Genomic DNA, 23,952 nt, shown 5'->3' with positions numbered 1-23,952 from the left:
ACTCAGCTGACTCTGCCTCCTACACTAGAGGAACAGAGCTCAACGTGCTGGTGCCTGCAATTTAACACCAAAGGTATTTAGGTGCTAGGTGGTGCGTGGGTACAAGGTATATTAGATATATACAGTAATAAATAAGGTGGTCCGGTGGATGGGGGGGGGTGGTGTTTGTATATACAGTATATAACGTGTGTATTGGGGAATGATAGGTATATGATATAGTATTCCAAGAGTGTGGGGGTAATAGGTATACTAGTATATTAGGAGTGTGTGAGGTGTGATACTGTAAGTATTTAGGATGCAACGTGTGTGTGGGGATAGTAATTAATGTATATATAAGGTGTGGGGGAGGTGGGGTGATAGGGATAAACTATAAAGGGGTGTGTGGGGTGATAGACATTTAAGTATGGTGTTATAGGCATAAAGCAAATAAGGGGTGTGGGTGTTTAAAGGTTGTGTGTGTGTGTGTGTATTGCAATATTGGTAAATGTGACAGCAGCGCTGATGAGCTCTGTCGGGAGCACTGGGTATGTGTTGCTTCTGCGCTGAAGCAACCTGGACCCAGCACTACCCACAGAGCTCATCAGTGCTGGCTCCAACAAGCCGGTGCATCACTAACCACTAACCTCACCGCACGTCACTGCTAAAGGATGCTGTGGAAAATAAAGGGCACCATAATGCAAAAATATTACATAATACATAAATATTAGTGATTCACTATGAGTATTACACAATTATGGAAGTAACAAATGATAAATGTTATACAGTAACACAATGACCCTTCTGCTGTTATACAGTAATACAATAACCCTTCTGCTGTTATACAGTAATACAATAACCCTTCTGCTGTTATACAGTAATACAATAACCCTTCTGCTGTTATACAGTAACAAAATGACCCTTCTGCTGTTATACAGTAACAAAATGACCCTTCTGCTGTTTTACAGTAACACAATGACCCTTCTGCTGAAATACGGTAACACAATGACCCTTCTGCTGTTATGCTGGCCACACATCAGACCAACTTTCCTCCAACCATCCAACCAGTTGGTTGGTTGGACCGAAAATCTGGTACTGTATGGGGGCAAAATGCCAATAAGCAATTTGCTCACAAACTCAGGAGAATGGATAAAAACATTCAGTGAAATTGTATAAATCAAATAGATCCAACTACAGTACATTGTCTGAGTGACAGTTGTTGTCCATTTTCAGATTTGGGAAACAAATGACCTAATTACAAATGACATTTGCTCCTATTCAGTACCAGGTTTTTATTCCATCCAACCAACTAGTTGGATGGTTGGAGGAAAGTTGGTCTGATGTGTGGCCAGCATTATACAGAAAGTCTGCATGACTCAGTAACTGGCTTACCTGTCTCCAGGGCCGGTGCTGCACTACAGCATAGAGCACATGTAAGAACAATGAATCCTAATAGAGACATCCTGCAATACCATTCACAGAACATTGTCTTCTCACACTTGTTGCTGCTTCTGCTTCAGAACCAAAGTGACCACAACAGGAACAGTGCTTATATACCTATGACTACAGAGGCCTGAATCTTCTTTTACATACTATCATCCCCCACTTTATGTTGTTTGAAAAGGAAAGTAAATGAGGGGTTGCCTAATTATTATTGGTTTTGTGATAATCGTCTGTTTATCTTTGTTTGAGCAAATATTACAGAAATGCAACAGAAATCATTGCAACACATACAATGGAAACTTTGTTCTTACATATAAACAAAACCAAGGCTGGACATATTTACTGTGCTTATCAAGTATTTACTAAAGTAGAAATCTATTAATACAGTACAGGTTGAGTATCCCGTATCCAAAATGCTCGGGACCAGGAGATTTTTGGATAACGGATTATTCCGTATTTCGGAATATATTAATAATTCAATGATGTATTTTGAAGTATCTTGCATTTATGCTGTATAAACACATAAAATAAACACAAATATATTTTATTACCACATAAAATACACACAAAGATATTTTATTTGTTCAAAAAACAAGGTTTCAAAACATGAAACAAAATTTGTGTACTATCTCAGATATTGAATTTGAATGCCAAGCAATCATTGTCTTGCGCATATATAGTGCCAGTTACATATCATGTCCTCAGTAGTGCTGTTACATATGTCCCCAGTGAGTTTTTAGCAAAAATTTTTTTATTTTTTCACTTTTTGAAAAGTATGGTTTTCGGAATAATTCGGATAACGGATATTCGGATACCGGATACTCAACCTGTATTGTATCTGTTTTGTACAGGGGAATGTTTGATACTATGGGGGTATCCAATTACAGTACACATGCTAACTTTTTACAAGATAAAAACAGGCTAATAGCACAATGGGCGGTATTCAATGAGCCTGATTCGCCATGTTTTTATGGTGAATTTGTGCTGTTTGGCGAATTTTTTACAAAAACGGTGAATCACCCTATACAATGACCACATGGCGAATACATTTCAAGTTTTTTTTCGCCATGATTCACCGAGTAGCAATCGCTATCTTTTTATGGAGAAGTGGAATGTGAACTTTTAAAATAAAGTGTTTTGTTTTTTACATTTGGTGTCAAAAAATCAGGAATTTTATTCTGAGGAGGGGCATCCTATTTTTATTCATGTGCTGTAAGCACATGAATATATATTTAATTTAAAAAAAAATATATATATAGCAGCAGGGGGCGCCAGAGCCGAGCCGCTCATTAGATATTCATATATTCACTGCACCCGATCGTTACGATCGGGTGTAGTGAATATATGCGGTCCCCTGCTGGCACTCCCGGGGGGCAGCCTGTGCTGCCTGGCACCCGGGGAGCCCACATACGCTCTGGGGCAGGCAGAGAGACTTCCATCTCTCTGCCTGCCACCGTCCTCAGGCTCCCTGCAGCGTTCGCCGCAGGAGCTCATATTCGCCGGTCAGGGGCAGCGAGCCCCTGACTCGTTGAATACCGGAGCCGGCGAGGCTCCGGAACGTGGCGAATGTGCAGTGAATCCTAAACAGGATTCGCTGCACCTCGCCGGTATTCACATTGAATACCGCCCAATGTCTATTTATCTGCCAACAAATGTCCAGTGTTCAGGAGATAACCGTTGGGATACGGGATAAGTATCAGGGTCTATGTGTTTTTGTAGATTATGTGGATTATGCATTGGGGGCTACCTGGATAGCCTTCAGGGAATCCACTATCTATGGTCAATTACTGTGGATAAATGACTACTCCCCTATATTTTAAATATAATACATAGTAATTTTGGTTGAAAAAGACGCCAGTCCATTGAGTTCAACCTATCTATCTATAAAGGTGCCCACATACTACAAAGATCTGCAATCTTAAAATCTGCACATAGATTAGCCTCCAAATCTTTTGCCTGTACTGGACAAAAGATTTCAGGCAAGTGCACATCTTTACCAAAGATTTTTCTTAAGATCCCGTGTGCGTTTCTATGGATCTTTTGTTAAATCTTCTGATCTTTCATGCAGCATGTAAGATCAGAAGATCTAGCAAAAGATCCACGGGAGCGTGCATCAGAGCAAAATCAGAAAACATCGGACTATATATCGGCCGATTTATCGGAAATCAGCCAATCGGCCAAAAAATCATTCTAGTGTGTGGGCACCTTTAGTCATGACCAGGGGCTTTACTGGGGGGTCAGTTGTCAATAGTAGTAGAGCTGCCTATACATATGCCCACGCCAGTTGCTGACAATAGTATCGCTACCTATATATATATATATATATATATATATATATATATATATATATATATATATATATATTGTTAACGGTGATTAAAATATAACCAGAGTGACGATAAGTGAAAAGCGTTGGTTACGTAATAAGTCCGCAACCAACGTACCCTTTATACCTAACCACGTGCGAACAAAGCGTAGCGCAGCGTAGCGTACCTTTTATTGTATTATGTATACCAAGAACCAATACCTTATTCAGAGATTCCTTCGCAGTACTTTGTCTCTAATCTGCGAATATACCTTATCGGACTGTGTCCGCAATATACCTTATCGCTATTATGCGAATAAACAGACACGACCACTGAATAGGAATAAGGAGATTAGAACTCCGTAAAAGGTTTGTATTTAAGTCCCTAATGGACAAAAGGGGGTTACAGAAATAAGAATAAACAGGTATAACAGGTGATACAATATACTAACAATGAATACTAAACAGACTCTGCTAAGGGGAGAGAAAACAGATACAAGACACAATCAGCCAATCAATACAATAAGGATAAATACCGTTAATGCAACCGTTTACCGTGGTCATCTAGTATGCGAAGCGCAGTCCGGTCAGAGCTCACTATCGTTCAGGAATGAGCGATAGTCCGGTAGGAAGGTCCAGGGAAAGTAGATGTGCCGAAGAGAGCGAGCCTGCTCCGGGTCGCCTATCTTATAGGGTCAGAAGGGGGAGGTCAAAGGCCATTCTCATTGGTCAGAGATCATATGTCCGGTCCACTGTGATTGGAGGTTAGACGCTGTACCTGGTCTGACCAGGTGCAGGGGAGTGAACTTTAAGAGTCCTTTGTTTGGTGGTTTCGGCGTCAGCAAGGATAAGAACCGGTTTGAGCTAGTTTCCTTTGTTAACTACTTACAACAGAAACTGTCTCTGGAATATGGATTATGTCCATATCTCTCGGGCAATGTACATTGCGATATATTCGCAATGACCGGAATACTTCGCATAATGAGCTGAACGGAACGGTACTAAACACGATACAGATAGATGTATGCAGGGCTAACTAAGCTATGTGTGGCGTTCTAAACCTTTAGCTATTTTTAATTAGGGTCAGTATGTATTTATGAATTTATGTGTGATAGTATGGCTACTCTTCTGGTCCACTTTGCCACGCATACTCGGGTATGGAAACTTTATTTGCGCAACTCTGCGAACCAAAATGGCGGCCATACTATCCTAAAATGGCGTGTGTGTAACTCGACTTCCATAGTCCACCCTTTAACAGTAATTATAAAACTGTTACAATATAAAAACATTTCACACGACAGTACAGAAATTCATAATCCTAACAGAGAAATTGGGATACATGAATTAAACATATAAGGGGAGTAAGCCATCTGCTCTCGGCTGATCCAGGATCATGGATAAACGATGGGCCGCATTTATCGAACAACCTACTCAGGGTCACGAAGGATAATGTACAATTTTGGGATAAAAATAAAAACAGGGGTGGTTACAACATATACACGTTCACAAATATGGTTTCCTTAAAGGGAGGTGGTTTCGATTTTAGGGTCATATACCAAACCCTGGTCTTCCTCTGTATCTCTCGTTCTTACACTCATGATTTCGGTACGTTTTGTCTTTCCCCGGGTCACCACCTTTATACATTTGAACAATAGCACAAAGACTATGATGGCACCACCGATACAGAGAAGGAGTTTTCCTATGCTAGCTATGATCCCTTGCGCCCATTCTCCTAAACCAGAGAACCAGTGCATTGGATTCAACCAGGAGGTCCATTCACTAACTTTGTTACCTATTTCTGCCAGGCTGATATTATGTTCCCTTCTAAATTCCCATTTAAGCTGAAGAATCTCATCCATCCGGTGATCGATGATTTCTTCTGGGTCTTCAGTATTGTTGGTGATGTATGTACAACATTTCACCCCAAACTGTGTAGAAAGGGTGACACAATATCCTCCTGTCATAGCTGTCAGATAGTTCAACACCATCCGATGTTGGACCAGCTCTCTTTTGTATGCTTGCAACTCTTTTCCAGTGTATCTAAAGGTGTCATCATAAATCTCAGTGATGTTATCTATCAAGCTGGCTAATGCTTGTATATATTTAAAATTTATGACTCCTCTGGCGGTATGGGTGATATCTAAAGCAATGAGGAGTTGGATACCGAACGACTCGTGTATCATTTCGGAAGCTAGGGGTTCTTTCCTGATGGTTAAATCCCTTTTATGGATTTGGTCATAATGGGTATGAGTGTAAGGAGGAGAAATACCTCTGTGTATGTTCATCATCTCATCATGTGTGAGGGTCATCACTTCCGGTAACACTCTGCCTAGATAACAAATACCAACGTAGTTCATGGAGAGCCATTTGTACGCCCTCCTACCACAAATATAATAAACATCGTCAGGGAGGAAATAGGGGACAGAGTATTTCATGATCTTGTCACACATTATCCATAAGAACATCCCCGTCCCCTGTTCCCTGACTTGTTCCTCACAGATTTCTGGCTGTAGGGTTACATTACAGTAGCCGGCTGATACTCTGCCGGCCATCATTTTACTTCTCTTCACCGTGTAGACATATTTATAGTGTCTCCCACTGGTTCGGATTTTTAACAACAATTCTTTATCAATAGGCTCTCCATCTGGACGCTGGGAGTAAGTTATTGTCTGGTTATGCCATGTCACTTCCCAAGTACCAATCGCTCTGGAACTCGAGAAGTTCATACATACCAGGGACTTATCCACTTGGTATGGGTGTAATCTAAGACTAGGGGACCTGGTATACAGGTATCTCTTATCCAATGGCCTCCCCTTATTTAATACGCTTATCTCTGAAATATTAAGCGGGTATGGGACTAGGCCTACACTACTCCTTTTATGTAACACTTGTGAACACACCCAGCATTCTGTTTGGTTTAAAACCTTACCCACTAGTGAGTGGTAATCACTCAAGGGATGTCGGCCGGTAGTTGCCTTACTTGTCGACTGACATCGCTGGATGCATTCTTCTTCCATTTTAGGTTGACAATATCTACAGACACAGTACTCACCAGACAATAACTCATCACATAGCCCTTGAACTACGTTTCCCTCATACCTTTTACCTTCTCCTGTCATGGGCAAAGTGTCAAGCTGGTTTAGGGATTCTACCTCACCCATATCTGGGTCCATTATTACACTGTCAGAACTCCGCTCCGATCGCTCTAGGATGTGGCAGCCACCGAGTATCTTTGGGTGAATAAAAGAACACAGAAAGAAAACAAAGACATATATGCATAGCTGTGAACCTTTTGCTTGGAGTCCTTCCATCATCTCTACCAGGGGACTTTTATTTTGCTCTGCTCTTAGACCTTTGTTCGCTCAGGTTGCTCGACCTTGGCTGCTTCTCAGTGTTCCCGAAACAATGCTTCTAGCGACACTTCTTCTCTCTCGCTCTCTGCACACTGGGACTCTGGGTTACTGGCTTTCTTGCAGTGGGACGAATGTATCCAAGTCTCTCTCTCTGCGACTTTAATTGATGTAGTGCTGGTCAACAAAACTTGGTACGGTCCTTCCCAACGGTCTATCAAACAACCTGAGCGTAAAAAATTTCGGATCATAACAAAGTCTCCTGGTTTAAGATTATGACAATTCTCTGTAGGCATATCAGGGTTCAGTAATTTCAGCTGCTTTTGTTGCTCCCTTAGCTGTTTGTTTAGCTTTAGGAGATACTGTACAGTTAGCTCATTGTTACATTTGAGATCATCCTGTGGGTCTATCATGATGTGTGGCTGCCGACCAAACAATATCTCGAAGGGGGACAAGTTGAGCGGAGTCCTGGGAGTGGTCCTAATGCTATACAGCACAATAGGCAGTGCCTCTGGCCATAACAACCCTGTTTCAGCCATAACTTTACCCAATTTGTTCTTAATAGTACCATTCATTCTCTCAACTTTGGCGCTCGCCTGGGGACGATATGGAGTATGAAGTTTACTATTAATCCCCAGGAGTTTACACATGATTTGGAAGACCTCTCCTGTGAAATGAGTGCCTCTGTCACTCTCAATGACCTTTGGGATACCATACCTACAGACAAACTCCTGACATATTTTCTTTGCTGTAAAGGTAGCAGTGTTGGAGGCAGCGGGGAAAGCCTCCACCCAGCTAGAAAACATGTCAACACAAACTAATACATATTTCAAATTCCTACAGGGTGGTAACTGTATGAAGTCGATTTGTATTACCTGGAAAGGGCCTTCTGTAGGAGGGATGTGGGATGGCTCTGTTGGAATGGCTTTTCCAACGTTCTTCCTCAAACAGGTGAGGCATGACATTGCCACTCTACCTGCTTGAGAAGCGAACCCTGGTGCACACCAGTAGGCCTTTACCAGCTTGCACATACCTTCCTTCCCAAGATGTGTCAGCCCATGGGCCGCCTCGGCTAGACTAGGAAGGTATGCTCTGGGGGCCACTGGTTTCCCGTGTCCATCTCTCCAAAGTCCGGTAGACTCTTGGCCACATCCCTTCGACTTCCATACTGCTCTTTCCTGTGGGGAACACAAATTCTGCATGTCTATCAGTTTGGATGTGGATACTATGTTCAGTGTACAAAGGTTGGTAGGATGGGTGAAAATATTTACAGGGCATGCGGCCCTTTTCGCTGCCTCATCAGCGCGGCTGTTACCAAGTGACACCGGGTCCTTCTCTGATGTGTGAGCTTTGCACTTGATAACAGCCACTCTGTCTGGAAGCTGAATAGCTCCCAGAAGTCTCCTAATATATGTCGCATGCGCCACTGGTGTGCCAGCCGCCGTCATGAAATTTCGGAGGCGCCATAGGGCTCCAAAATCATGGACTACTCCGAAAGCATATCTGGAGTCGGTATATATGTTAACTGATTTTCCTTGGGCCAGTTCACATGCTCTGGTTAGTGCCACCAGTTCCGCTACTTGTGCTGAGTGAGGTGGTCCCAAGGGTTCAGCTTCCACAATACCTTCTCCATCTACTACTGCGTAACCTGTGCACAGCTCTCCCGTGTCCGTCTGTCTATGACAGCTACCATCTGTGAATAAGGTTATGTCTACCTCACTTAATGGGCTGTCGCTTATGTCAGGACGTGCTGTGAAGGTCTGATTCAGGTAGGACATGCAATCATGTTTGTCCTCACTCTCACTAAACTCTGCTTTACCATATTCAGCAACATTCCCATCACCCTCCACCCTTTGTGCCTTGGAAGGCACATGAGGAAGGAATGTGGCTGGGTTTAGTGTGTTGCATCTTTTGATGGTAATATTTACTGGGGCCATCAGCGCCAGTTCCCACTTAGTGAACCGTGCTGAGGACACATGACGTGTTTGGGCAGAATTTAGGAGGGCAGAGACAGCATGGGGAGCATGAACAGTTAAATCGTGTCCCAACACTACGTCCTCACTCTTACTTACTAGTTGTGCTATTGCAGCCACACTTCGTAAGCAAGTTGGGAGTGAGCGTGCTACTGTGTCCAGCTGGCCACTGTAGTACGCTATTGGTCGGTTGGCATCACCATGTTTTTGTACAAGCACTCCTGCCGCACACCCACCTGATTCAGTTCCGTACAGTTCGAAGGGTTTCCCATAATCTGGCATTCCCAGTGCTGGGGCCTTTGTTAGGCTCACCTTTAGTTCCTCGAAAGCCAGCTCAGATTCCTCAGTATGAGAGACCCGATCTGGCTTAGTTGAGGAAACCATCTCTTGTAGTGGTAATGCCAGAATAGAGAAACCTGGGATCCAGTTGCGACAGTATCCACACATGCCTAGGAACGTACGGATCTGATGCTGGGTCTGTGGCAGTACCATATTCTGAATCGCTTGGATTCTGTCGTCGGTGAGGTGTCTCAGCCCTTGGGTAAGGCAGTGGCCCAGATACTTAACCCTGGTCTGGCATAATTGCAGCTTATCCTTTGATACTTTATGTCCTGTCTCTGAGAGATGCATCAGCAGCTGTCTAGTGTCATCCACTGATGACTCCAGTGACTCAGAACACAACAATAAGTCATCAACATATTGTATCAGTATCGAACCACTCATGGGTTGAAAGGATTGTAAACAATCATGCAAGGTCTGGGAGAAGATGCTGGGGCTGTCTATGAATCCTTGGGGGAGTCGTGTCCAGGTATACTGTACTCCTCTGTAAGTAAAGGCGAACAGATACTGGCTGTCAGGATGCAAAGGGACGGAGAAGAATGCTGAACACAAATCAATGACTGTGAAATGAGTACAATGAGGTGGGATTTGCATTAGGATGACAGCTGGGTTTGGCACTACGGGGAATTGGCTCTCAACTACCTTGTTTACCCCTCTTAAATCCTGCACTAGTCTGTAGCCCCTCCCCCCGCTCTTTTTCACAGGAAAGATGGGACTATTGGCCGTGCTGGAAGTTCTAACTAGGATTTCCTGTTGGAGCAATCGTTGGATCACTGGAAATATTCCTAGCTCAACTTCAGGTTTTAAAGGGTATTGCGGTATTTTTGGGGCTATCCTGCCTTCTTTTAAGCGGATTTCTACTGGAGCTACATTTGCCATTAGCCCAGCGTCCTGTCCATCTTTAGTCCAAAGGGAACCCGGTATTTGTGCTGTAATTTCAGCTACCCTAGATGGATTTGATTCTACAACAGTAGAACACAACATTAGCCTCTGAGGACTGTCCAGCATATCTTGCACTTCTTGTGTAAGATTTTTAGGAGTGTCCAGGAATACCCCATCGGGGGTGCAATAGATGACACATCCCATTTTGCATAGTAAATCTCTACCCAGAAGGTTAGTCGGGGCCGCTGCAGCCAACAGGAAAGAGTGTTTGGTATGCAAAGGCCCGATTGTAACCTCTGCTGGTTTCGTCAGTGGGTAATGTTGTATTTTTCCTGTTACCCCAATTGCCGCTACTGATTGGTTAGTGAAACCCAAGTGAAGAGGAGTGTTGAGAACAGATCTGGCCGCCCCTGTATCAACCAAAAAGGTTTGCCTTACTCCAGCTATATCAACCTTCACCTGAGGTTCTTCTCCAAGGTGTTGAGTTAATCTAACTGGCTGTAGGATACAGGTATGACCTGTTTCCTATTGTCTGACCTGCGTTGCCCTTAGCACAGTGTCAGCCATCAGATGGGGAGGAGGCATGTTGCGTGACCTGTCTGTCTCCTCCCATTGTCTAGGGGCTGGGTATCTCCGTGTCTCACCTTTGTGAGATTCCCATTCTCGCTTATGTGTTTGGTAACTCCTGGGGTTTCCTGCCCTACAATGAGCTGAGTAATGACCTTCCTTATTGCAGTTGTAACAGATAATTGGTTTTCTACCTGTGTCCCTGGTGTTTCGTGGTTGCTGGTATGCAGCTTTGTTTGGGGCATTAGTAAGGGCTTGGATGCTAACCATCATCAGTTTGTCAGTTTGCAGTTCCCTGTGCTTCTTGATGTTGCGGTCGTGGTCCACAGCAGATTCCCGTAGGGCATCCACTGTCATTCCACGCCAATTTGGAAAAGAAGTTTGGACTCTGGCTCTCAGGTTTTCCCTAAGCCCTTCCACCAGCACAGAGACAATCATCTCCCTCAGGTGGGGGTCGTCCTTAGGCTCGGAGACACCAGTGTACTTTGATACCTCCAGTAAGGCCTTTGTAAAATAATCAGCAGCAGTTTCGCCATCTTTCTGTTTGATGGTGAAAATCTTGCTATATTCTACTGCCGCAGGAAAATATACTCCCAACTGTAAGTTAATCAGGCGTATATTCTCCTGGTTGATCTCATCATTTATCTCCTTGTCCACTTTCAATCCACTATCCTGAATGAATTTCGGGATGTCAATGTGAGTGGGGAGACAGGCCCTCAACATGATTCTCCAATCCTTGTTGGTGGGCTCATCAGAGTTTCCTAGATCCCTTACAAATTTCCGGCACACTGCCAGATCTTTCCTTGGGTCAGGGAAATCTGTAATGATGGACCGCAGCTCTAACCGTGTCCATGGGTTTAGCATGGTCATCTTTCTGGTAGGTATCACACCCTCTCTGTCTGCCTTACCATAGGGAACCTCCAGTGTGCATACAGGGTATGTTTGTACCACATTCGCATTACTGGGACCTGCTTGGGAGTCAATTGTGTCTGTGCTGTGTGGTGCATCATTACCTGAGTCCGATACTATGCTGTTGGCATCAGCCGTCTCCTCCTCCTGTGCTGGGGCCTCAACAGCGGGTTGAGCTTTTCCCTCAATCATATTAATTGCATGAGAGACGGCCAGTGCCAACAGCTGCTCGTTTTCCTCTCGGGTTTCCTTGTAAGGGGATAAGACAGGGTACAGGTTAGCAACGGATACATTATTACTTATTCCTTTCTTATGCGTCATTATCCCCTTCGGCACATATGGGGGTGGGGGAGCTGTTCCTATTGTGGCGGCGGTTGCATTTATATTGTGGCTGATTGCGTCAGGTATTGCCAAACCTCTGTTTCCCCATTGTTCCTGTCCTTCCTTCTGCCACAATTTAAGAATATTTATATGCTTCACTCTCTCCTTACGACTGGAGAGTAGGCATATTTCATCTTTTACTGCCGATAAGATTTCCGGATCGAAGCTACCAACACTGGGAAATTCTAACTTGCTGCCTTGTGTCATTTTTCTCCATTTATTTTGGTAAACAACTGCGAGTTCACCGTGCTTCTTGCACATAATAAAAGCAGCCGATCCTTTTGGCCGGCTTGCTTCCTCCCTAACATGCACGTTATCACAGCGTGACCCGTTATTACCCATAGTTACAGGAATAAACGTTCACAGCTTAATAGATATCGGTGGGTTATTACTTATCTGAGAGCTCCCCAAACACTCACTTCTACAGCTTCCTAGAACATCCCACAGTCAAGCAGGTGCGAAGGATACGAGGTATGATACTCAATCACCAAGTCTTTCAACTAGCAGCGAACTTCTAGCCAACTTGCTTGATGCGGCACAATTTTTCCAGGGTATAACAAACTTGTTTTCCTATACCCCCAAAAATCGGATTTCTAAAGTAGCTAATCGGAAACAAGTGCGTTCCGATGTATCTTCTTGTACCCTCCTAGCGGAATCAATTCCACTGAAGGGGCAGTTCCTATGGGCACGTCGTCACGTGAACCCTAACCTTGTCCTACTTGGACTGTCCTACACTGGACTACACTGCGCTTGAGTCGTGTCGTCACACACCCGTTCGCCTCAGTTATTTTTCACACTGGGCGCTGGTTACACCTTGGTCTTATGCATATATTTGAAATATTTCTGTACAGAAAATCTTCCCAAGTTGGTAGCTTTTCACTGGATACTTATGCAGGTATAAATCCCTTATAACACTCTATAGGAATCTATTAAAATAATGCTTGAGTTGCTTGTTTAAAAAAAAAATGAACAAAAAGAAAAAAACTTATTTTCTTTTATTAATCACCGCCTCATTCGCAGTATTTTGCTATACTGTTTAAATAAAGCTAGTGGTTAAATACTGTTCACCTTTGAGTTCCTATGTGTGCTGCATGTGCAGTACCAATGAACAGCCACGTGTGTACATGCACTGTTCACAGGCCGCCGATGAATCGGCCACCCACGTGTTCTATAGTGTATTTGCAAGGTTGCACTCGGGTTTCGCTATACACAGTAATTGCGCCTAAATGTGGAATAAATCCCTTAACTCCGTCCGAAAGTTACGTATCAAGATGCGAAATAAATCCCGCACTTAATCCGTAAATCTCGTACAAAGATGCGAAAATTTCCCGATATGGGCACGTGCGCGCGCACCTTGCGTAATACACAATAGACGCTTTACGTTACTGCAAAAGGCCCAGGACTTGTCGCCACGTGGCTGAGTCCCTGGTTTTGCAGTAACTAACAAAATGTTATAGCTTTGCACAGAGGGGATCCTCTATGTACTATAATAAACACAGACTCCACGTGTGCGAACCTTATCGCACGTGGTACATATACTATAATAAACAAGCAGCCCAAGACACTATACCCCGTTAAACTACTTGTGGCAGGCAGAAGTACAGTTTACTAAACACTTAGGTATGATATGCTTTAAAACACGTGGCTTTCACTTATTGTACTCCGGGTTCAGCGCTAGCACTTCCCGAACCCCGCACCGCCGCGGACTCGGCCTATCCAGCAATGGAAACAAATAAATACTTCCACCCTTTTGCTGGTATAGGTCGGGTCGCACGCCTGGTACTGAGTTCTGGAATGTGGAGCGGACGGACGATGCCCCCAATTGTTAACGGTGATTAAAATATAACCAGAGTGACGATAAGTGAAAAGCGTTGGTTACGTAATAAGTCCGCAACCAACGTACCCTTTATACCTAACCACGTGCGAACAAAGCGTAGCGCAGCGTAGCGTACCTTTTATTGTATTATGTATACCAAGAACCAATACCTTATTCAGAGATTCCTTCGCAGTACTTTGTCTCTAATCTGCGAATATACCTTATCGGACTGTGTCCGCAATATACCTTATCGCTATTATGCGAATAAACAGACACGACCACTGAATAGGAATAAGGAGATTAGAACTCCGTAAAAGGTTTGTATTTAAGTCCCTAATGGACAAAAGGGGGTTACAGAAATAAGAATAAACAGGTATAACAGGTGATACAATATACTAACAATGAATACTAAACAGACTCTGCTAAGGGGAGAGAAAACAGATACAAGACACAATCAGCCAATCAATACAATAAGGATAAATACCGTTAATGCAACCGTTTACCGTGGTCATCTAGTATGCGAAGCGCAGTCCGGTCAGAGCTCACTATCGTTCAGGAATGAGCGATAGTCCGGTAGGAAGGTCCAGGGAAAGTAGATGTGCCGAAGAGAGCGAGCCTGCTCCGGGTCGCCTATCTTATAGGGTCAGAAGGGGGAGGTCAAAGGCCATTCTCATTGGTCAGAGATCATATGTCCGGTCCACTGTGATTGGAGGTTAGACGCTGTACCTGGTCTGACCAGGTGCAGGGGAGTGAACTTTAAGAGTCCTTTGTTTGGTGGTTTCGGCGTCAGCAAGGATAAGAACCGGTTTGAGCTAGTTTCCTTTGTTAACTACTTACAACAGAAACTGTCTCTGGAATATGGATTATGTCCATATCTCTCGGGCAATGTACATTGCGATATATTCGCAATGACCGGAATACTTCGCATAATGAGCTGAACGGAACGGTACTAAACACGATACAGATAGATGTATGCAGGGCTAACTAAGCTATGTGTGGCGTTCTAAACCTTTAGCTATTTTTAATTAGGGTCAGTATGTATTTATGAATTTATGTGTGATAGTATGGCTACTCTTCTGGTCCACTTTGCCACGCATACTCGGGTATGGAAACTTTATTTGCGCAACTCTGCGAACCAAAATGGCGGCCATACTATCCTAAAATGGCGTGTGTGTAACTCGACTTCCATAATATATATATATATATATATATATATATATATATATATATATATATATATATATATATAGACATTGGAGGGGCTCTGCACACACTAAATTAACTGATAATAAATAGTGGAGATTTGGTTCATGAATTGATCAATGCATTTAAGCCTGCAGCCCCCATCAAGGGACCCCACTGTTCTGCAGGTCCTACCACTATCGCTGAAAATGGCTACAATACACATACTGTAGCTATCACATCAATGTTTGATTCCAGGCATGCTATCTGGTCTGAAGCTCACAGCAGACTTTGCTTTTATAGGTGAGCAGCTACCAACACACCTGTCACTAATCATCTAGGGAAATGGCTAACATAAGCTATGGAATTTTAGTTAAAACATGGTGCATGAGAGAATGTGACCACAATAAGACTAATTAAAAAAATTAATCTAATAAACAATATATACACTTAACATCGGCACTCACCTTTCCTAGTTTTGGGGTGCCCTATGGCTTGTGACCACATTGTTTAAACAGACATTGGAGGGGCTCTGCACATACTAAATTAACTGATAATAAATAGTGGAGATTTGGTTCATGAATTGATCAATGCATTTAAGCCTGCAGCCCCCGTCAAGGGACCCCACTGTTCTGCAGGTCCTACCACTATCGCTGAAAATGGCTACAATACACATAGCTATCACATCAATGTTTGATACAAGGCATGCTATCTGGTCTGAGGCTCACAGCAGACTGTGCTTTTATAGGTGAGCAGCTACCAACACACCTGTCACTAATCATCTAGGGAAATGGCTAACATAAGCTATGGAATTTTAGTTAAAACATGGTGCATGAGAGAATATGACCACAATAAGACTAATTAAAAAAAATAATCTAATAAACAATATATACACTTAACATCAGCACTCACCTTTCCTAGTTTTGGGGTGCCCTATGGCTTGTGACCACATTGTTTAAACAGACATTGGAGGGGCTCTGCACACACTAAATTAACTGATAATAAATTATATATATTTATTATCAGTTAATTTAGTGTGTGCAGAGCCCCTCCAATGTCTGTTTAAACAATGTGGTCACAAGCCATAGGGCACCCCAAAACTAGGAAAGGTGAGTGCCGATGTTAAGTGTATATTTTATATATATATATATATATATATATATATATATATATATATATATATATATATATATATATATATATATGCAGGCTTAGACCGGCACTTGGTACGTCTGAACAGCAGGGGGTGCCTTCCACGAATAGGTATAGAAGCGGTATTCAATCAATGAAATGAAAGAAGACTGGAGGCGGCACTCTCAGTAAAACAGGTAACGGTGTATAAAAACATCAAAACGTCAAAATCATTTTTTCCACTGTGATTTTGACGTTTTGATGTTTTAATACACCGTTACCTGTTTTACTGAGAGTGCCGCCTCCAGTCTTCTTTCATTTCATTGATTGAATACCGCTTATATATATATAGAGAGAGAGAGAGAGAGAGAGAGAGAGAGATACCCACACCAGTTGCCAACAGTAGAAACGCTGCTTATACATATTCCCACACCAGTTGCCGACAGTAGTACCAATGCCTATACATATGCCCACACCAGTTGCCGACAGTAGTACCATTGCCTATACATATGCCCACACCAGTTTCTGACAGTAGTACCGCTGCCTATGCATAGGCCCATCCCAGTTGCCGACAGTAGTACCGTTGTCAATACATATGCCCATACCATTTGCCGGCAGTAGCACCGCTGCCTATACATATGCCCACACCAGTTGCCGACAGTAGTACCGCTACCTATATATATATATGCCCACACCAGTTGCCAACAGTAGAACTGCTGCCTATACATATGCCCACACCAATTGCTGACAGTAGTACCATTGCCTATACATATGCCCACACCAGTTGCTGACAGTAGTACCACTGCCTATACATATGCCCACACAAGCTGCTGACAGTAGCACCATTGCCTATACATATGCACACACCAGTTTCCAACAGTAGTACCACTGCCTATACATAGGCCAACATTAGTTGCCGACAGTAGTACCGCTGCCAATACATATGCCCACACCAGTTGCCAACAGTAGTACACTCACATATTACCTAGTTCAGGTTGGCATCTCATCCTCTTCTGCTTCCTTTTTTATCAAATAGATACAAAGTAGACGGCGCTAAGAGATACTATAGACACATAATTTTTGGTAAAAATCAAAATACAAATTTATTTATACAATTATCACAATGATTAATTAATTTTAAAATTGAGAACACCGGCCAGTGAGATATATATATAAAATAAAAGACTAATGATGCACATATAGCAAATAGTGCAAATTTAAAGCATCTTTATCCTTGGTGTGCTATGTATTTATTGCACAAGGAAATATGCAATACTTGGTAACTGTCCGTGTTGTGGCCAGCCGTAGATTAAAGCACATATAATTTGCAGACTTTGGAATGGGTTAGGCATGCATGGGTTTAAGTTTCAGCAGAGCAGAGGTTAATAGCAGACTTTGGTACAAGACAATGTTAGTCTATGGGTGAAAGCTCAAATTCACTCCCAGCTTACACACTCCAATGCACGGCAAAGTGCTAGTTTCCAGCCAAACTTTTCCTGTTAATACTCAGTCATTGAGCCATATAGAAGCTTACAGGTGTTAGAAAGCTTTAGGAATAGATGCAAAGAAGTTATACTTACAGGTATGCTCCGTTTTTGTAATCCACTGTGGGGAGTTGATTCTGTTGCCCACGCCTGGGGCGGGTTCCCGGCTGTTGAGCTTGTCAGCCTTATCACGAACGTGCGGCTCCGGCTTCCGGGTCTCCCAGCGGTGTTTCAGAGTACAAAACAACAAGTGATGATCTCCTTGATGACGCGTTTCCCCGCCTCTTAGAGTGTCAGCGGCTTCATGAATAAAAAACATGAGGGGGTATGTCTTCATTAATAGACATGGGCGTCACTCCATCAATGTGCAGGGGTATATGGTTATTAACTCTACAAGCATTGGGTTGACACCATTAGGTCGTCATGCAGAAAGGTCGACATGGGTCTAGGTCGACAGGTCATTTGGTCGACACAATCATTAGGTTGACATGGGCAAGGTCGACAGTGAAAAGGTCGGCATGGGGTTTCTCACAGTTTTTGAGCTGACATGTGCCGACAGGCGGAATTTCATGCCCTACCATCCACTAGGGCCATGATAACTAACCTATGACATGCGTGTCACTCGTGACACACCAAGACACTTTGAGTGACACATGTCTGACCTACTGGTGTGCAAAGAGGAAAAACTGGAAGTGCGCAAATGAAGCAGCTAAGCCAGCATGCATGCTGTGCCGCCAAATGGAAGGGGACAGAGGGGGCATCGCCTCTCCGCTGGAGGGAGTAGAGCTACCTCCCACTCTCTATAGTGGGAGCTATAGAGAGTGGGAGCGCCCTATCTCTATAGCCCACTCTCGCTTCTGTAGTCGTGCCTGTGCTGCTCCCGCTCTCTATAGTCCACACCCATTGCTGTAGTCAAGCCGGTGCTGGGGACTACAGACCCGCCTCCTGCCGCTGAGTCATGGCACCTGATCGACAGAGGCTACCAGAGGAGTTTTGGGCGAGGACTGGGTTCCGGCATCCATTTTGAAAGGTGAGACAGCTTTCCCACACATGGACTCTGCACGCTCCGAACGCCACACTATTCAGTGCTTCTATTGGCACTGGTAGCTGCCTTTCTGACATACACTGTATTAGTGCTGCCTTCTTAAATTATATCTTGCTCTTTCACATTGACTTTCATATTCATAATGGGCACCACAGTGTGTGTCATATGTATAATTTGCATCTCGTGTGTGGCATATGTATAATGGGCATCACAGTGTGTGGCATATGTATAATGGGCATCACAGCGTGTGGCATATGTATAATGGCTGCAAATATCCCCAAATTATTGATATTTCTTGAAGTGACACGTGACTTGAGGAAGGCTACACTTTATTATGATTTTCAACACACCAAGCTGAAAAGGTTAGCCATCACTGCATTAGGGCATGGTGGGAGAATAAAATATGTTTCAGTGTCCATGTCCACTGTGTCGTCATTCGGGTCAAAAACAGGGAAAAATCCCATGTCGACATATTGACTGTCAACCTACACCCATGTCAACCTAGATCCATGTCGACATTTCTGCATGTCGACCTAATGGTGTCGACCCAAAGCTTGTCAACCAACATCTTGTAGACCTAATGATCCATACCCCGTACAGGTGGTGTGTGACGCTAACCTTAGAATTCTTAGTGTGGTTGCAGGCTACCCCAGGAACCGATCAAAAACAAAAGGTAGGGTTGAGATCTGCACACAAAAATTATGTGCCTTTTAATTTCAGTGCCCTATTAGGACCGCTTATATTTTGGTGGTGTGGCAGGGGTGCTGTGATGGCAACTAGGGTACAGTACAGGTTGAGTATCCATTATCCAAATTATTCCAAAAAACTCCCCAAAAAATATTTATTTTCTTTTGCTAAAAACCTACTGGCTACATCTGTAACTGGCAATACTGAGAAAATAACATGTAACTGGCACTAAATATGTTCAAGGACATGACTGCTTGGCATTCAAATTCAGGGAATGAGATAGTACACAAACTTTGTTTCATGTTTTAAAACCTTGTTTCATTCACAAATAAAATATATTTGTGTGTATTTAATTTGTTCGATTATACAACATAAATGCAAGATACCTCAAGATAACTCATTCAAATATAAAAATATTCCAAAATAGGGAAATCATCTGTTATCCAAAATTCTTCTTGTCCCGAGCATTTTGAATAAGGAATACTCAACCTGTACTATGTATTTGCAAGAAAAAACGGAATTGCACTGTTGGATGCTCACCAGTGGATCAGTAAAACATAAACTTTTATTATTTCACTGTTTAAAACCAAAGAGGGAAATAATCCCTATGGTCTTGTTAAATATATATGACAACTAGGTGACTCATCGCGCCCTCCGGGTGCTCTTCACACCATCATAAGGGGCTACGGCTGCACCTCCCCCCCAGAGCAGGGGGTCTGGCCACACTCCCATCTGGAGCAGCTGGTCTGGCCGCACCCACCGGAAAAGCGGGTATGCCCACCTTCCCCCTCCCCCAGAGCGCGTGGGGTGTGGGCAGACCCACTGGGGGGGGGGGGGGGGGGGGGTGGGGGCAGATCCGCAGGGGGGGGTGCAGACCCACTGATGGGGGGGTTGCAGGCAGATACGCTCGCAGGGGGTGTTGGCAGACCTGCTGATGCAGTGGGGGGGTTGTGGGCAGACCCGCTGCCCTGGGGGAGGGAAGGGGGGCGGGCAACGGTGTTGATGGGTGGTGCAGACCCGCTAATGGGGGGGTTGCGGGCAGACACGCTCTTGGGGGAAAACGGGGTGTGGGCAGATGGGGGTGCTGGCAGACCCGCTCATCCATGGGGGGGGTTGTTTGCGTGCAGACCCGCCGCTCCGGGGGTGGGCAGGCATACCCACTACTGCGGGCGGTGGGTTGTGGGCAGACCTGCTGCTCTGGGGTTGGGGGGGCATACCTGCTGGTGCAGCGGGGGTGCGGGCAGACCTGCTGCCCTGGGGGAGGGAAGGGGGGAGGGCAGCAGTGTTGAAGGGGGGGTGCAGACCCGCTGATGGGGGGGGGGTGCTGGCAGAGGGGGCGAGTGTTGTGCGACCCTCTTGCGTGGGGTGTGGGTAGACCTGCTGTGAGGGGGGTGGTGGTGCGGACAGATCCACTCACAGACCCACTGAGGGGGGGGCTTTGCGGGCAGACACGCTGCACGGAGAGGGGTGTGGCTTTGTGGGCAGCCCCCTCGCGGTGTGGGGGTGGGGTGTGTGTGTGTGCAGACCCAGTGCTCTGGGGTTGGGGGGTTGCGGGCATACCTGCTGATGCAGCGGGGGGGGGGGGGTGCGGTCAGACCGGCTCAAGGAGGGGGTTGCAGGCATACCCGCTTTTGGGGGAGGTGGTTTGCGGGCAGATCCGTTTGGGTTTGGGGGGGTTGTGTTTAGACCTGCTGTGGGGGGATGGTTGTGTGAACATATACGTTTGCAGGGTGATGTGCGGGCAGACCTACTGATGGGGGGGTTTGCGGCCAGACACACTGCGCGGGGTGTGTGTGGCTTTGCGGGCAGCCCCGCTCACGGTGTGGTGGAGGGTGTGTGCATGCAGACCCGCTCGCGGTGGGGGCAGACCCGCTCGCAATGGTGGGGCTGGGGTGCGGGCAGACTCGCTCGTGGTAGGGGTGGGGGTCATGTGTGCGGGCAGACCCGCTCATGCAGAGGGGGGGTGCGGGCAGATCCACTGCCTTAGGGGAGGGAAGGTGGGTGGGCAGCAGGGTTGATGGGGGTTGCAGATCCGCTGATGGGAGGGTTTGGGGGCAGACACGCTCGCAGGGTGGGGGGGCAGTCAGACTGGCTTGCGGGGGCGGGGGGTGCGGGCAGACCCACGCCTACCATCCACCATTACTCCACAGCCACCAGGTGAGCAGCATCTGCACTAATCCAACTCCCCCTCGATGGGGTGCGGGCGGACCCGCTCGGGTGGTGGGGGTTTCAGTCAGACCGGCTTGCGGGGAGGTGCGGGCATCTGCCCGCATACACCACCACCCCCCCCCCCCAACCCCACGAGTGTCCATATATAAGAGATAGGAGGACCCCTCTTTGCTGAGGTGAATTGTTTAGGGCAGTGGTTCCCAAACTTTTTTGAATCACGGCACCCTAGAGCATCAAAATATATATAAATATATATTTTTAAAGTGTGTGTCTGGACCAGGGCCCCCCTGGCAGGCCCAGGCCCAAGTAAAATGTACCTGCCCCCCCAGCCTCTCGGCGGCCCTGGCTGGACCTTGTCACCCCTGCATTTTCTAGGCAGACCACATCCTGCAGAAAACCCACCTCCTGCTACCCCTGGAGAATACCGCATAGTCGCCTGCTTGTTTGGAGTGGGGAGATCAACTGTTTGCACTTTAGTGCATGAGATAATGCAGGCTTTGCTGGAAGGCCTTTACCGTAATTTCATCACCTTACCTCAAGGACAAAGGTTAGACGACACCATCAATGGTGTCCTGCATCGTGGATATCCACAGTGTGCTGGAGTTAAAGACGGGACACACATCCCTATTATTGCCCCCACTGACAACCATGCAGATTACTTCAATCGCAAAGGCTGGCACTCTATTATTCTACAGGCTATAGTGGACCACAACTATTGGTATAATTTTTTTATTTTAAATACTAGACTATGCTATAAATATTTTTATGCTAAAACAATTCTTAACACTTTATATTTGCAGTTTCACTGATGTCTTTATTGGCTGGCCAGGTCGTGCCCATGATGCAAGGGTTCTAGCCAATTCGGACCTATACCTTATTGCTGAGGAGAAGCAAGATGGCTGGTTGTTCCCTAGAGAGGTAAAGATATATGTTTTTGTTTGTTCGGGTTGGGCAATTTTTAGGGTTAGTGTATGTGTAACCAAAATACCACATGTATTGTTGTATTTCAAATGTCTCTCATTACACCTGTAGGGTAAGAAAAGTGGCAATTTTCTATGTGAAGCACCATCAGATGAGCATACTTGTACTCCCACAATTACATATTGTAACTCTTGTCTTACTTTACAGAAATCCAAGATCATTGATGGGGTGGAGATCCCAGTACATATAATCAGGGATGCAGCATACCCATTACGGCGATGGTTAATGAAGGGGTTCACTCAGCACCATCAACTTACCCCAGAACAAATTCACTTCACCCATACCCCTCAGTTCTGCACGGATGGTGGAAGAAAATGCCTTAGGGCATCTGAAAGGCCGTTGGCCTTGTTTAATGAAGCAAAATGACATTGATACCAGCTTCATGCCTCATGTAGTTGCTGCCTGTTGTGTGTTGCACAACATTTGTGAGTTAAAGAAGAGTTTCTACCAGAATGGACCATACTGGAGCCTGAGGTATCAGACCACTCTGCAGATTCTGGGATGTATGAGGGGACAAACACCTGTGCAGAAGACATTCGCACCACCATAACCACACACTTATTGGCATTAACCCATTAGAGCACAAAAGTTATTAATGTAATAAAACTTCCAAGACATTTCTCTTTGTTTGTACATATTTATTCATACATACAATAGTGTTTTTCTTTCAAAAACCAACTGTTGTTTGTGAACATATAGATATAGAAATTGTATAAAAAATTAGAATATAAAAATGTATAAGCACTATAATGACAACACCCAGAGCCGGCCTTAAGGTGCCCACAGACGCTACAATTGTACTGTGCTATGCGTTTTTGACTGTACAATGGTTCTATACAATTTTTCTTCCAGCTTGCTATGAGATGTGCACTTGGATGCATGTGATGAACCCATGTTTGTAATGTTAAATTTCAGATGTAGTCTAAAAAGTACGTGCAGCACGTACTTTTTTAGACATACAATATCGGGCTCCAGGGAACATAAACACCATCCAATAATTGTACATAAGATGCAATTTGTGCTTAAAAAGTACAAAACGCATTCGATAATTGATGCGTCTGTGGGCACCTTTAGGCATAGGAAAACTAGGCAATTGCCTAGGGCATTTGGAATGGCTATGGGCATATGCAGCTTCTTCTGATTAAAATGATATGCAGAATGCCCATATTCTGTGTGTGAGTGAGGCTGTATCTGCATATGAAATAGTGTATTCATGGAAATCACTGTAACATAGCATTCTGTATGCAGGTACAGCCACAGTCGCACACAGAATATAGGCATGCCAAATATAATTTTAATCAAATTAAATTTAATCATCGGAAGCTCCTTGTG

The 23,952-nt window shown here is 44.7% G+C and overlaps 1 protein-coding gene and 1 long non-coding RNA gene across 11 annotated transcripts in view; one reads left to right on the top strand and one right to left on the bottom strand.

The window, feature by feature from the left end:
- Window positions 1-23,952, bottom strand: part of LOC146026277 (complement factor H-like) — a 960,333-nt gene that overhangs the window by 581,256 nt on the left and 355,125 nt on the right. For 3 of the 10 annotated variants that reach the window (XR_014454413.1, XR_014454414.1, XR_014454415.1), the window contains exon 1: window positions 1,369-1,531. The exons of 4 other annotated variants lie outside the window; for them this stretch is intronic. The gene's annotated coding sequence lies outside the window, so the exon portion shown is untranslated. Of the gene's footprint in view, window positions 1-1,368; window positions 1,535-23,952 lie in introns of those variants that run through there. 3 more of the 10 variants (XR_014454411.1, XR_014454412.1, XR_014454410.1) reach the window with 2 other exon arrangements.
- LOC146026287 (uncharacterized) lies at window positions 12-23,228 on the top strand. The gene is made up of 3 exons (XR_014454421.1): window positions 12-73; window positions 22,440-22,557; window positions 22,768-23,228. It is a non-coding gene; the product is annotated as an uncharacterized LOC146026287 (long non-coding RNA).

This window comes from Crinia signifera, chromosome 8, assembly GCF_055691185.1.
Source record: "Crinia signifera chromosome 8, ASM5569118v1, whole genome shotgun sequence".
Taxonomy (NCBI): domain Eukaryota; kingdom Metazoa; phylum Chordata; class Amphibia; order Anura; family Myobatrachidae; genus Crinia; species Crinia signifera.
The sequence above is the reverse complement of the archived record's forward strand: the minus strand, read 5'-3'. Positions and strand labels throughout refer to the sequence as shown.